Source organism: Colobus angolensis, unplaced genomic scaffold (genome assembly GCF_000951035.1).
Source record: "Colobus angolensis palliatus isolate OR3802 unplaced genomic scaffold, Cang.pa_1.0 Scaffold5, whole genome shotgun sequence".
NCBI classification, from domain to species: domain Eukaryota; kingdom Metazoa; phylum Chordata; class Mammalia; order Primates; family Cercopithecidae; genus Colobus; species Colobus angolensis.
This window is the reverse complement of record NW_012118487.1, coordinates 28,356,843-28,373,043: the sequence shown is the minus strand read 5'-3', so window position 1 is coordinate 28,373,043 and position 16,201 is coordinate 28,356,843.

Sequence of the window (16,201 nt, the reverse complement as noted above, 5' to 3'; positions counted from 1 at the left end):
TTTTAAACTTTAAGTTCTGGGATACATGTGCAGAACATGCAGGTTTGTTACATAGGTATACATGTGCCATGGTGGTTTGCTGCACCCATCAGCCCATCATCTGCATTAGGTATTTTTCCTAATGCTATCCCTCCCCTTACCCCCCATCCCCCAACAGGCATCACAGGCACAGGTGTGTGATGTTCCCCTCCCTGTGTCCGTATGTTCTCATTGTTCAACCAATCAAGATCTTAATGGGAGGAGGGTTAAGCAGATCTGTTTCTGCTTTTTTTTTTTTTTTCTTTTTCTGAAGTGGAGTCTTGCTCTGTCACACAGTCTGGAGTGCAGCGGCGCGATCTCAGCTCACTGCAACCTCCGCCTCCTGGGTTCAAGCAATTCTCCTGTTTCAACCTTCTGGGTAGCTGGGATTACCGGCGCTCACCACCGCACCCAGCTAATTTTTTTGTACTTTTAGTAGAGGCAGGGTTTCACCATGTTGGCCAGGCTAGTCTTGAATTCTTATCTCAGGTGATCTGCCCACCTTGGCCTCCCAAAGTGCTGGGATTACAGGCATGAGCCACCTCACCTGACCAAGCAGATCCATTTCAACACCAAGGAACTTAACATCAAAATCTTATTGCTCATCTGAAACAAACCTTACGTCTTAATTCTTACAGGACTGAGTTCTGTGACATTGTGGTTATGTTAGGCCCACCTTGATAATCCAAGATAGTTTTCTTATTTTTAGGTCAGCTGGGTAGCAACCTTAATTCTATCTGTTCCCTGAAATTCTCCTTTGCCATGTGATACAAGTTCCTGGGATTAAGATGTATCTGTCTTTTGTGGGAAACATTATTCTGCCTACCACAGGGTGCTATAATTAGCTTCGTCTGGCCACCACTATGATTGGTGGGAGTAGGGATATGATGGCAGCCCCACCAGCATTCCTATCATTTAATAAGATGAATAGTTGCCTAAAATAAGTCAAATATCGTTCTGGACAGAGAAAATATTTTTCTCCCATAGCCCCATCTGCATGCAAATTCTTACTAATTATTCTTGGATAAATATACAATTTTGTATATTATTGTATTCAAGTAGTGACTGGTGACACATACGTTACCATACCTCATTACATTGCATTTTCAAAATTCAGTAACATATATTTATTGCACTGTTAATTTTGATAGCAGCTGTCTTTGCTGGTTATGTTTCTCAGATGGTCAACAGATCATGAATGATTTGATAAATGAGTTATGTTGCCATGGCCTACTTCTGGATTTTGCTAATCAAAGAGTTTGGACATAATTTCTTTATGAAGTTCTGTGTATCTCATGCTTCTTATCCTAACTTTCAACTTTAAGACATTTTAAAATGATGCTTTCAAATGAGAGTGTTGATAATGCTTTCTGTTCTCACAGTGTGTGTTAGTTTGTTAGGGTGATACGGTAAGGGTTCCCCAGAGAAACAGAATGCATGTATTGTAAGGAATAGGCTCATGTGATTGTGGGGACTGACAAGCCTCGAGATCTGCAGGGTGAGTTGGGTGACACAGTTTGGATATTTGTCCCCTCCAAGCTCATATTGAAATGTGATCCCCAGTGTTGGAGGGGGGCCTGAAGGGAGTTGTTTGGGTCATGGGGGCGGGTCTCTCATGAATGGCTTGGTGTCTTCCCCACAGTAATGAGTGAGTTCTTGCATTGTTAGTTCATGTGAGAGCTGGTTGTTGAGAAGTGTGTGGCATCTCTCTTGCTCCCTCTTCTTGCTATGTGACACGTTGTTCCCTCTTCTTGCTATGTGACACGTCTATACCTTCTGCCATGAGTTAAAGCTTCCTGAGGCCTCACCAGAAGCCAAGCAGATGCTAGTGGCACGCTTGAACAACCTGCAGAAACGTGAGCCAAATCAACCTATTTTCTTTATAAAATACTCATTCTCAGGTATTTCTTTGTGGCAACACAAAGCAGACTAACATGGTAGGCAACCTGGAGATCCAGGAAGAGTCAATGGTCAGTTCAAGTTTGAAGGCAGGAAATAGCCAATGCCCTAGGTGGAAGGCAGCCAGGGAGAAAGAGTTCTCTCTCACTCACTGGAGAGTCAACCTTTTGTTCTATTTAGGCCTTTCACTGATCTCATGAGGCGCACCCACATTAAGGAGGCCAATCTGCTTTATTCAGTCTAGGGATTTAAATGTTAATCTCATCTAAAAACATCCTCACAGAAACACCCAGAATAATATTTGACCAAATAGGGCCACAGTGGGGCACTCTGTGGCCCAGTCAAATTGACACATAAAATTAACCATCACAGGCTGCCATAACAAAGTACCAGAGACTGTTGTTTAAGTGACTTAAACAACATAACTATATTTTCTCACAATTCCAGAGGCTAGAATTCCAAGATCAAGGTGTTGGTAGACTTGGTTTTTTTTCTGAGGCCTCTCTCATTGGCTTGTAGATGGCCATCTTCTCCCTTTGCCTTCACATTGTCTTCACTCTGTGTGTGCTTGTATCCCAATTGTCTCTTCTTATAAGGGTACCAGTCATATTGGATTAGGGTCTACCCATGTGAACTCATTAATTACCTCCTTAAACACCCCATCCTCATATATAGTCACATTCTGAGGTACTGGGACTTAGGATTTTGCTATATGAATGGTGAAGGAGTGAGGAGATGCAATTCATCCCATAACATAGGAGAAGTGCTATATTTGTTTGTTTGTTTATTTTTTTTTTTGAGATGGAGTCTCACTTTGTTACCCAGGCTGGAGTGTGAGGGCACGATCTTGGCTCACTGCAACCTCTGCCTCCCAGGTTCAAGCAATTCTCCTGCCTCAGTTTCACGAGTAGCTGGGTTTACAGGCACCTGCCACCATGCTCTGCTAATTTTTGCACTTTTAGTAGAGACAGGGTTTCACCATGTTGGCCAGGCTGGTCTCGAACTCCTGACCTCAAGTGATCCGCCCATCTCAGCCTCCTAAAGTGCTGGGATTACAGGCATGAGCCACCGCACCCGGCCAGAGTGCCATATTTGTTAATAAAGGTGTGTAAGATCTGAAAGTAGAAACAGTGAGAATTTAGGATGTAGATTGTACTGGGAAGGCACAGGAATGGAAGTTAGACAGGCAAATGTACAGCTTGACTGGTCAAACACAGTATCATATAGAATCTATAATAAATATTAGTCCAGGGGCCCAGCTATCATTGTCAAGTCCAAAAGAGAATGCAGGCACTTCCTAGGGAACATAATGTCCTTCAAGAATATAGAACTAAGGACAATAAGACTACTCTGAAAAAATTAAATATAGAACTATTTAAGAATCATCAGAATAAATATACATAATATAATCTTAAAGATACAGATAGTCCAGATCAAGTCTTGACTAAAATTATTGGCATATTTCTTTTCTTTCCCCCACAAAATACTATGTTAATTAATGAAGTGGGAGAAATTGGTCATCCATGGAAACATCAAAAATAAAACAAAACAAAAACAAATCAGCCTGTTTTAGGGGCAACTGTTGGCAGTGACCACATAGGTGTGCTCTGGGTAGAGAACATCTTGACCCAATAATTTGATTTGTCAGTTCTTTTGGTAGATTATTATCTACCAAGGTATATTTACCTTTTGTTGAGAGGATTGGGTCATGTTTTGAGAGCCTGATAGTTTAACATTTAGATCTGTTAACTAACTCACATGTAAACCAGCGAGACTTGAGAACCTGAGCAGTTTGACTATAGGAACAAAATATGTTGGCTAGATAATAAGTGCTAAACCCCTAACTGAATATCTTTCTTGCTGAAAGTTTATAAATTAACATGCTGGCTTACACATGAGGATTTTGAGAGTTTTGTTACTCTCAGGTGGTATCTTTGAACTTGGCCAATCATGAGACTTGGGAAAATCAAACTTGTAGGTCTTTGTAAGAGTGAACTCTGTATTTTTGTTAACGTACTGTAAGTACTGTTGCTCTTTGTGGCTTTGTGTCAGAAGCCTGAGGATATTTTTGGCATTACTCCAACCTCATCAGACCATTTGTAGTTGAATTTCTACAATAATAATGGGGTATCCTAAGGTTAGTATAGACTATTACAACTGGGAGCCATCAGCAGGTCAGGGGCTCAGACACGGACCTGTGTGTGTATGTGTGTTTAGGATGCAAGAGAAGAGAATTTGGATGAGAATGTGAGGTGAGCCCACAGGCAGGAGGGAACAAAGAAAGGCAGTACTAGCTAATTTTTATATGCTATTTACTATGTGCCAGGTATTTTCCTAAGCTCTTTTACATTTATTGACTCACTTAATTTTTATAAAACTGCGTGGGGTAAGTACAACTGACTTCCTTATTTTAAATATAAAAATGAGACACTTAGAGGTTAAGTAAACTACCCAAGGTAGAGTAGGATTTGAATTCAAGATGTCTGATTCTACAGTCTGTGCTTTTGACCATCAAACAACCATCATCATAGGACCATGTAAGAATTCCAGTGACTGGGAAAAGATCTCAGAGCCAGCATCTGGAATTACTTATCCCTGAGTGCTAGAGACTGTGACTTTATCCCTCCTCCCTTGGGAAACTGTAGGTAACATCTTTAGCATTTATTGAGTGACACTCTATGCTAGAAGTTAAGCTAGGCATTTTATACTATCTCCTAATAATTTAGGGTTCTAGAAGGTTCATAATGGAACCAAATGCCAGATGATGATGATGATGATGATGATAAAAATATTATGATACTCTATAGCAACAACAATGATAATGAAAATAGCAGCTAATATTTGTTAAGGCCCTTCATTGTGCCAGGCATTGTGCTAAGCACCTTTTATACACTATCTCATGTATAACTTCTCCAGAGCCTGAGGTGAGGACTATTATTTGGTAGAATTGTTACATTTTCCAGTTTTCATTTAAGCCACAGAGAAGATGAATAATTAGCTCATGAATGGCCCTGGTTAAGGCCAGAAGAGAACTGTAAGGAGGGAGAATCAGAATGGTTTTGAAAGTTGTAGAGATTAAATGTATAAATATTTAGGCAAGTGGTTTAAATTATAAACACCTATACGAATGAAAGATTACTTGTACTGTCCCTCCTGATTTTGCTGTATACTGAAAGCACTCAGAGACCAGCCAGCAGGGAACACAGTCTGACCCATCCCACTGGAGGATGCTGGCAGCAAAAGCCTCCACCGTCTGGCTTGGCAGTGCCAGGCTCTTACCTTGCCCAGATGCCTGTGCAGAGAAGATGGTGGGAGGGAAGGCAGAACCTCCAAATCCATAATTCCCAAATCCTCAACGGAGACCAAAATATTATGCTGTTGCTTTCTGGAGTTTTCTCAATTTGAATTAAAGTTTCCAGTTAAGTCCCATCCATTGGCCAAATTAGTTTTTGGCCAACCCAATCTTACTGTCTTCCATGGGTCTTGCTTGATGCTGCCTCTTCTGGAAGTGAGAATGGGGATTCACCCCTACCATGCCAATTTCCCAGGGGATAAAAAGGAAACTTCCACAAATATTTCACTTCAGTAGATGAAGAAGATTCTATAAGGAGATCGTTCAACTAGGGAAACCCCTTTCTGATCATGTCAGTTTCCTTTTCAAAACATCTCTGTAATTCTTTAGTGCTTGCAGAATCAATCCCCAAATTCATGAGCCATCATTCAAGGCCCATTAAAACCACACTAACCATCCTTGTCCAGTCACTTCTGTCTCCTAAAGGTGCATGTGCAAGTGGGAAGTGATGGTGAAATTAACGTCCTGGTGGTGAACCTCTGACTAATGGGAAACCAGACACCCTTTTCAATCCTACCAAGATGCATTCTATGTAACGTCTCAGAGGTGTAGTTCCACAGATCCAGCAATGAGTTACACTTAGCTGTGGCCAGATTAAAAATGCATTCTTGTACTGGTTCTCCCTCCTTCCTTGCTTCCCTTCTCTTGTCATTTACTTCTGCTCCCTAATAAAGTAATAAATTGTGTGAAAGGTCTCTTCTGCCTTAGGTTTTGCTTTTTGGAGAAGACAGTAAAAGCAGTTAAGAACATAGTTTTTGGAGATCCTTGTTTTCACTTATCAAAAATATTATCATTAATATAATCATAATATTTGTTTAAGAGCATATAAGATTACTGAATAGGAGAAGGGCTCAGACTCCACATTGTGTGGTTTTGAATTCTGGCTTTATCACTTAAAGACTGTGCAACCAGGCTGTACATGGTGACTCATGCCTGTAATCCCAGCACTTTGGGAGACTGAGACTGGCAGATCACGAGGTCAAGAGATTGAGACCATCCTGGCCAACATGGTAAAACACTGTCTCTACTAAAAATACAAAAATTAGCTGGGCATGGTGGCGTGCACTTGTAGTCCCAGCTACTCAGGAGGCTGAGGCAGGAGAATCACTTGAACCCAGGAGGTGGAGGTTGCAGTGAACTGAGATCACGCCACTGTACTCTAGCCTGGGAGATAGAGCAAGACTCTGTCTCAAAAAAAAAAAAAAGAGGAAAAGAAAAAAGACTGCAACTTTGCTGTTGTAGATATTATGGAACAACTTGTTCAAACCTCATTTCACTCTCCTTTTAGATGGATATTGAAAGGTTAAAATCTATATTCTCCATGCTCTAATGCAGCTAGCATTCTGGATGTGGGTTCATGCACTTGTGTGATATTTGAAAGGCAGAACTGAATCAGAGACCATTCTCCTCTTCCTTCTTGGCTTCTCTTACTGGTGAGCAAGGCTGTGACAATTCCCATAGTCACCCTCCATTATCCTGGGTGTTGACAGACAGTTGCAATGATAGAATGATCTAAATGTTTCCTCTCCTGATCCTTGACCAGAATAAAATGAACAAGAAAATGCACTCAATTGGCAACAGACCATCAGTTAAATCATTAGTGAATCTGAAAGTGGGACTTTCAGAATAGTAGCTTTCAAGGAACAACAGCTGAATTGGCCCGAAGATTGGAGTAATTGCAAAAGTAGATACGAGCAGCAACTTACCTCTTTTGAAGTAATGTTTGTCCTGACTGGAGGACTTACTTGGAGTTTAATCGTGACCTGCCCTTACCATATGATGATGGATAAAACACTCGGACTCTGAGGGTTCGGTTCCCCGTCTATCATATGTAAATGATGAGCCCAGCCCTGTGTGAGGTCATGGGTGTGAAAGTGCCTGTAGAGGTGTCTGCCTCTGTCTTTGGCTGTGTGTAGGTCTGTACATCTGTATGAGTGCATGTGTGTGTGGAAATGCATCTGTGTAGGTCTATGTGAGTTTGTCTGAATCTGTTTCATGTTTCTAGTTTGTATGTCTTTGAGTTTTTATGGCATGTCACTGTGTTCATGGGGGGGTGTATGTGTGCACATGTGCTAGTTTGTATATACATATCTATTTTGTGAAGGTGTGTTATGTACGTGATGATGGATGGATATCTCTCCATGTAACTGAAAACATGTATGTACATGGGTCAGTTTTTGCCTATGCTTCTCTATTTGTGTGATTTCCGTAACACTCTGGTGTATAGGCTCAGAACCTCCTATAGAAATGTACAGAGCACCCTCTAGTGTTCAACAGGAGACAGTGCCCTGCCTGCAACCCACAGCAGGGCCTAAATTGCCTTCCGTAAAGCAATGGTCCCCACGTGTCCATGGCCGGCTTTCCAGGACTGTCCTTGAGAGGCAGAGGTGGACGGTCTGGAGTGGGGTGCCCCTGAGACAAAGAACTCCACACAGAATGTGACTCACAGGAAAGTGCTTGATGATGTGAGGTGAAAAGCAGCATCTGCTGCCTGTGGGGACAGGATCACCAGGGAGCGGGTAGGACATAGGGGTAAGAGTTGATTAGGCTTCATTTCCATTTAGTGAGTCTGTAGGAAGGTGGTTGGTACATAATCAGATTGCAGTGGCAACGAAACTTACCTCTGTTCTGTACACTTGAGGATCTGCACTTGAGAAGCTGATCCCAGAATACGCTATATTCCTACGTGGCTCTGTATAATGTTGGGGCTGACAGCATCTGAAGTATGTAGGTGCTGCCTATGGAATGTTCATTCTGTGCCAGGCACTGGACTAAATCCGTTATGTACTATCTCATTTGATTCTATTAACAACTACACAAAGCGAATACTATTAATATGTCCGTTTAAAAGATGAAAAAACTGAGGTCTAGCAAAACTAAATAATTCGTCCAAGGGCACACAGTTTTGAGATGTAATAAAACTAGATTTTGAATCCAAATCATCGAAAATAAAAACACTGCTCTTAATCTATTACAGGGCATTCCATGGTCTAAACCACCATTTTGTAAAAGACAACATGAAAACCAGAAGCAGGGCACTGGCTGCCAATTTGACATAAGATAACTGGAAGGAAAATGCTGATGACTTAAAGTATGTGAAATTTTGGCAAGGGTGCCAAGACCATTTAACAAAAAGGACAATGTTTTCAATAAATGGTGTTGGCAAAATATCCATATACAAAAAAATAAAGTCAGACCCTTACTTTATACCGTACACAAAATTAACTCAAAATGAATCAAAGACCTAAACATAATAGTTAAAATTATAAAACTCTCAGAAGAAAACACACGGAACAAGTTTCATGACATTGGATTTGGCAATGACTTTGTGAATATGATACTAAAAACACAGATATCAAAAGAAAAATAGATAAATTAGACTTGATGAAAATTAGAAACCTAGGAATCAATGGACACTCAACAGAATAAAAAGACAACACATGGAACTGGGGAAAATATTTACAAATCTACATTTGATAAAGAGTTAATATCCAGAATATATGAAGAACTTTTATAACTCAGCAACATAGAACCAATTTAATTAAATGAAGACAGACAGGACACAAATGTCCATTCTCATAACTTCTTCTCAACATAGTACTGGAAATCATGGCCAGAGCAGTTAGGCAAGGGAAATAATCAGAAGGCATCCAAATTGAAAAGGAAGAAGTCAAATTGTCCCTGTTTGCAGATGACATGACTTTATATATAGAAAACTCTATAAAACTCCACCAATAAAACTCTCAGAACTGATAAATTAAGTTGTAGGATACAAAATCAACATACAAAAATCAGTAGCATTTCTAGGCTGGGCGTGATGGCTCATGACTGTAATCCCAGCACTTTGGGAGGCTGAGGTGGGTGGATCACATGAGGTCAGGAGTTTGAGGCCAGCCTGGCCAACATGGCGAAACCCCATCTCTACTAAAAATACAAAAATTAGCCCGGCATGGTGGTGCTTGTCTGTAATCCCAGCTACTCAGGAGGCTGAAGCACAAGAATCACTTGAACCCAGGATGTGGAGGCTGAAGTGAGCTGAGATTGCATCAGTACTCTACAGCCTGGGTGACAGAACAAGACTCTATCTCAAAAAAAAAAAAAAAAAAAAAAAAAAGTGCTGGGAAAATTGGATATTCACATGCAGAAGAATGAAACTGAACCGCTTTCACCATATATAAAAATCAACTAAAAATGAATTAAAGACTTTAGTATAAAGACCTGAAACTATAAAGCTACTAGAAGAAAACGGAAAACACTTCATCAACCTGGGCAACATGGCAAACCTCATCTCTACAAAAAATACAAAAATTAGCCAGGTGTGGTGGTTCACGCCTGTTGTCCTAGCTACTTACGGAGTTGAGGTGGGAAGATCTCTTAAGTCCAGAAGGCAGAGGTTGCCGTGAGCCAAGATCGCAGCATTGCACTGCAGCCTGGGTGACAAAGGGAGACCCTGTCTCAGAAAAACAAAAGCAAAATAAAACAAAAACACTTCATGACATGAGATTGGGCAAGAATTTTTTGGATAGGACAACAAATGCAAAAATAAAGACATAGGATTACATCACATTACAAAGCTTCTGCATGGTGAAGGAAACAGAGCAAAAAGACAGCCTGTAGAATGGGGGAGAATATTTGCAAACTATGTATCTGACATGGGGTTAAGAGCTAGAATATATAAGGAACTCAATTAACTCAACAGCAAAAAACAAATAATTCAACTACAAAATGGGCAAAAGACCTGCACAGACGTTTTTCAAAAGAAGACATACAAATGGCCAACAGGCATATTAAAAAATGCTCAATATCACTAATCATCAGGAAAATGCAAATCAAAATCAAAATGGTCTATCACCTCATGCCAATTAGAATGGCTATTATAAAAAAGTATAACAAGCATTGGCAAGGATGTGGAGAAACGGAAACCCTTCCACAGTGTTGGTGGGAATGTAAATTTTATAGCCACTGTGGAAAACAATATGGAGGTTCCTCAAAAAATTAAACATAGAACTATCATACGATCCAGCAATTCCATTACTGGGTATATATCCAAAGAAAATGAAATCAGTATGTCAAAGAGATATCTGTACTCCCATGTTGATTCAGCATTATTCACATAGCCAAGATATGGGCTTAACTTAGGTGTCCAACAATGGATAAATGGATAAAATAAATCGATAAAATAAATGTACAGTTATGCACTGCGTTACAGCATTTCAGTTAATGACTGACCAGGTATGTGATGGTGGTCCAAAAAGATTGTAAGGTAGCTGAAAAATTTCTATCACCTAGTGACACTGTAGCTGTCATAACAGTGTAGCACAATTACTTTTAAAAAATGTAGCCTAAGTCTACAGTGTTTATAATAAAGTCTGCAGTAATATACAGTCATGTCCTAGATCTTCACATTCACTCACCACTCACTCACTCACTCACCCGGAGGAACTTTCAGTCTTACACATGCCATTCATGGTACTTGACTATACAGGTAACTGTTTAAAAAATCTTTTGTTTTTCAAGATGGGGTCTTGCTTTGTTGCCCAGGCTGGAGTGTAGTAACTATAGGCATAATCAGAGCACATTGGAGCTTCAAACTACTGGCCTCAAGTGATCCTGTCATATCAGTCTTCCAAATAGCTGGGACTAGAGGCATGCATCACTCTGGCTCATTTTAAATATCTTTTATACTGTATTTTTCTCATTCCTTGTTTTATTTTGTATTTGAAGTTCAGGGGTACATGTGCAGGATGTGCAGGTTTGTTACATAGGTAAATGTGTGCCATGGTGGTTTACTGCACAGATCATCCCATCACAGAGGTATTAAGCCCAGCATCCATTAGCTGTTCTTTCTGATGCTCTCCCTCCTCCCAGTCCCCACCCTCTGACACGCCCCAGTGTGTGTTGCTCCTCCCTTGTGTGTCCATGTGTTCTCATCATTTAGCTCCTACTTATAAGTGAGAACAGAGGTATTTGGTTTTCTGTTCCTGCATTAGTTTGCTGAGGATAATGACCTCCAGCTCCATCCATGTTCCTGCAAAGGACATGATCTCGTTCCTTTCTATGGCTGCGTAGTATTCCATGCTGTATATTATCAATCCTTTTCTATATTTGGATATGTTTAGATACACAAATGCTTACCATTGTATTCTAATTGCCTACAGTATTTAATACAGTAACATGCTGTACATGTTTATAACCTAGGAGTAAGAGGCTATATCATGTAGCCTAGGGGTGTAGTGGGCTATACCGTCTAGGTTTGTGTAAGTACCCTCTGTTAGGTTCACACAATGACAAAATCGCCTAATGACTCATTTCTCAGAATGTATCCCTGTTATTAAGTGATGCATGACTGTGTGTATACACAATAGAATACTATTTAGGCATTAAAATAATATTGTGTCATTTAGGGCAATATAAATGAACCTGGAGGACATGATGTTAAGTGAAATACGCAGGCACAGAAGAGAAATACTGCACGGTCTCACATGTGAAATCTAAAGAAGTTGATCCCATAGATGTAGAAAGTGTAATACTGCTTACCAGAGGCTTGGTGGTGGTGGTGTTGGGGAGCATGTGGGGAGGGAAGATAGGGAGAGATTGGTCAACAGGTACCAAATTACAATTAGATAGAATGAATAATCTGTGGTGTTCTATTGCTTGGTAGGGGGACTATAATTAACAATATTGTATTTATAAATTAGAAAAGAATTCCCTTAGGAGCTTCTAGTTCTGTGAAACAGTGGTTCATCACATCTGCTGAGGTTGTGGGAGACAGAAGCCTGAAGAAAGTGGAGAAAATTGGTAATAGTTTTGAGGAGGATGTGTGGGAGTGTTGGCTAAGGACATAATGATGTAAGGGCCACATAGTAGGCACTCAGTAAAAACACATTAAGTATGAATGGTAGTTGACCATTAATGGTATATCATGAGTTTATGGTGATACCAATATTCTTTTTGTTTGTTTGTTTTTGAGGCAGAGTTTCACTCTTGTTGGCCAGGCTGGAGTGCAATGGCATGATCTCGGTTCACGGCAACCTCCACCCTCTGGTTTCAGGAGATTCTCCTGTGTCAGACCCCGCGAGTAGCTGGGATTACAGGCATGCGCCTCCACCCTCTGGTTTCAGGACATTCTCCTGTCTCAGACCCCGCGAGTAGCTGGGATTACACCATGCCTGGCTAATTTTGTATTTTTAGTAGAGATGGGGTTTCTCCACATTGGTCAGGCTGGTGTCGAACTCCTGACCTCAGGTGATCTGCCTGCCTCGGCCTCCCAAAGTGCTGGGATTACGGGCGTGAGTCACCACGCCCGGCGGCCGTACCGATATTCTCATGTGAATGATCTTACTTGAGTATAGCTTGGAAAAGGCAGAGAATTTGGATTTTGGTAGGTCGGAGTGAAGGAAGGAGAATGGCTATTTGGGAGGTTAAGTGACAGATTGTAAAATCTGTAATGGTAAGGGAAAAACGAAGGACGAGAGGAATTAGCATTGGAACATAAGCTGGAAGGTCCGGAGGCTGAGTTTGGAGGGTGAGAAATTCGATTTGTATTATTTCGGAAGAATGAGCTGTTCCTGGTGAATAAGGTCTAGGTTGTGGCCATTCCTGTACTGGAATGGAGGCAAAGAACTCTGAGATGAAACAGTCTAAATCTGGGAACTGAGATGCTAGTTTATTTGATGGTCCATCACAGGGATGTATAGGTCTCTCAGATATCTCCCTCCTCTTTGAAATCCCTGCCTTCCATCCGCTCCTGCCTCTTCCTCAACCTTCCAGGGTCTCTACAACTATCTCCACTGAGAACTGACAGCAAGCGTCAGGAGCTGAAGGGAAATCATGAATAGCTAATAATCATAAAACATACTTTTTAAAAAACTTTTAGTTTCAAGGGTACATGTGCTGGTTTGTTATAGAATAATTTGCATGATATGGCATTTAAAAAATTTTTTTTGTTTATTTTTGAGACTCTGTTGCCAGGCTGGAGTGAAATGGCATAATCTCCACTCATTGCAGCCTCTGCCTCCCGGGTTCAAGTGATTCTCCTGCCTCAGCCTCCCAAGTAGCTGGGATTACAGGTTTCTACCACCATGCCTGGCTAATTTTTGTATTTTTAGTAGAGGCAGGTTTTCACCATGTTGACCAGGCTGGTCTCGAACTCCTGACCTCCTGATCTGCCCGCCTCAGCCTCCCAAAGTGCTGGGATTACCGGCATGCGCCACTGCACCCGGCCTGATATGGCATCATTCTTAACTTGACTAGTAGTGATGAAAATGAGAATGAAAGCCAGAATGAAAAACCATTTCACACTGATTATACTGGCAAAAATTAAAAACATCTGAGGCCGGGCGCGGTGGCTCAAGCCTGTAATCCCAGCACTTTGGGAGGCTGAGACGGGCGGATCACGAGGTCAGGAGATCGAGACCATCCTGGCGAACACGGTGAAACCCCGTCTCTACTAAAAAATACAAAAAACTAGCCGGGCGACGTGGCGGGCGCCTGTAGTCCCAGCTACTTGGGGGGCTGAGGCAGGAGAATGGCGTAAACCCGGGAGGCGGAGCTTGCAGTGAGCTGAGATCCGGCCACTGCACTCCAGCCCGGGCGGCAGAGCGAGACTCCGCCTCAAAAAAAAAAAAAAAAAAATATCTGAGAGCCGGGTGCAGTGGCATGAGTCTGTAATCCCAGCTTTTTGGGAGGCTGAGGAAGGAGGATGGCTTGAGCACAGGAATTGGAGACTAGCCTGGGCAATGTAGTGAAACCCCATCTTAAGAGAAAAAAAAATCGGAGAATATCACGTATTGTGAGCTTGTGGAACCGTATCTCTTCTACGCTGCTGTGGGAATTTATATTAGTATCATCGATCACTCTTAAGTATATATCTTAGCGAAACCCTTACATGTTTCTCTAAACGTCTAATGGGATGTTTAGGATTGTTTTTTGTAGCATTATTTGCAGTAGGAATAAAATGGTAATATCCTAAATATCATTCCAAGTGTACTTGCTGCCATCTTTCTATTGGGTTTAAAAAAATCTTTTTCTTATTAAAAAATTTAGGAGCACTTTATTCTGGATACAAATAATTACAGGTGTAGTATAATTTTAGTCCATACAGTACATAATTAAAGGAATGCTATAAATTCATTGAAAAGGAATTAACTAAAACTACCTATATAAATATGAATAAATTTCACAAAAAAGACACAACAAGGAACAGAGGAATACATTCAATATGATACCATATGAAGTTTAAAAACATGCAAAACGGGGCCAGGCGTGGTAGCTCACAACTGTAATCCCAGCACTTTGGGAGGCCGAATCAGGCACATTACGAGGTCAGGAGATAGAGACCATCCTGGCTAACACGGTGAAACCCCATCTCTACTAAAAATACAAAAAATTAGCCGGGTGTGGTGGTGGGCACCTGTAGTCCTAGCTACTTGGGAGGCTGAGGCAGGAGAATAGCGTGAACCTGAGAGGCGGAGCTTGCAGTGAGCCGAGATCCTGCCACTGCACTAAAGCCTGGGTGACAGAGTGAAACTCTGTCTCAAAACAGAACAAAACAAAAACATGCAAAACAGACCGGGCACGGTGGCTTACACCTGTAATCCCAGCACTTTGGGAGGCTGAGGCAGGCAGATCACTTGAGGTCAGGAGTTTGAGAACAGCTTGGCCAACACGGTGAAAGCCCATCTCTGCTTAAAAAAAAAAAAAAAAATTAGCCAGCATGTAATCCCAGCTATTTGGGAGGCTGAGGCAGGAGAATCGCTTGTACCCGGGAGGTGGAGGTTGCAGTGAGCCGAGATTGCTCTACTGCGTTCCAGCCTGGGTGACAGAGCGAGACCCTGTCTCAACAACAGCAGCAACAATACCACCACTCATGCAAAACAATAGCATTTTAAAGGCATTTATACCTTTATAGTAAAAAGTATGCAAAAGGCATGGAGATGAGAAATACTGATGTTGGTGTTTATCTGTGAGGTGGAGGAAGGCTGATGTGTTGGAAAGGACACCCAGGAGGTTTATGCTGTGCTGTTGGTCATGTCTTACTTCTTAAGCTAGGTGAGGATATATCGGTGTTTCCTTTCCTTCTTTCTTTCTACTTTATTTGTATATATTACATGTTGATTTAAAAATAAAATATTTGTATCTCAGACATATATAAATAAGGCAAACATGATTTCTCTTTCCAATTGCTCCTTTAGTAATTACGTCTTTTTTTCCCCCTGCTTTTCGCATTCCTTATGGTTCACACTCTCCCTCTAGTGGTAGCTCCTGCAACCACAGATTATTTCCTTCCTTGTTTTTACATTTCCTTGTTTTATCTGAAGTGATGAACAGAAATGCTGCAGACTTTACCTTTGTCCTTGTGCTGTTTGTCATCTAAACTTTTCATTCAAAGATCAGTTTTCAAAGTAAACTGCTAAATATATTGTAAAAATCATTGAAGGGGTTCCATCTTCTTTATGAACGAAACAATTTAAAACTGGCTTTGCTTGGTTACTATAGTAACCAGGGAGACTATGGGGTGGGGGCGTGGGCTGCAGTAGAGTTTAGTTTCATTTTGGAAAATGGATATTTGGAGAAATATTTGAGAAAGGATGTAAGACATTGTGCATTTATATGCTTATTTGCATTAAAATGAATTTGACAATCAATTTACTTTGCTTAAGTCCTTAACCTAATTTTTTTCTAATGATATTTAAGCCTGTTCTTTGGCCTCATTTTTCCTGTAATCATACACAATAAATGCCCATCAACATCTGCATATTGTTCTTTTACATGGTGAAATTGTTTTTTAGTTTCCTATTTCTTGCTTCTTTGAGCTAAGTTCCTGTTAACTTACGTTGATCATCATTTCTATTTCCAGTGCTTATATATTATATTATTTATTGCACTTGCCTTAACTGTTTTCCAGGTGTGTTAGCCTTTTTTTTTTTTTTT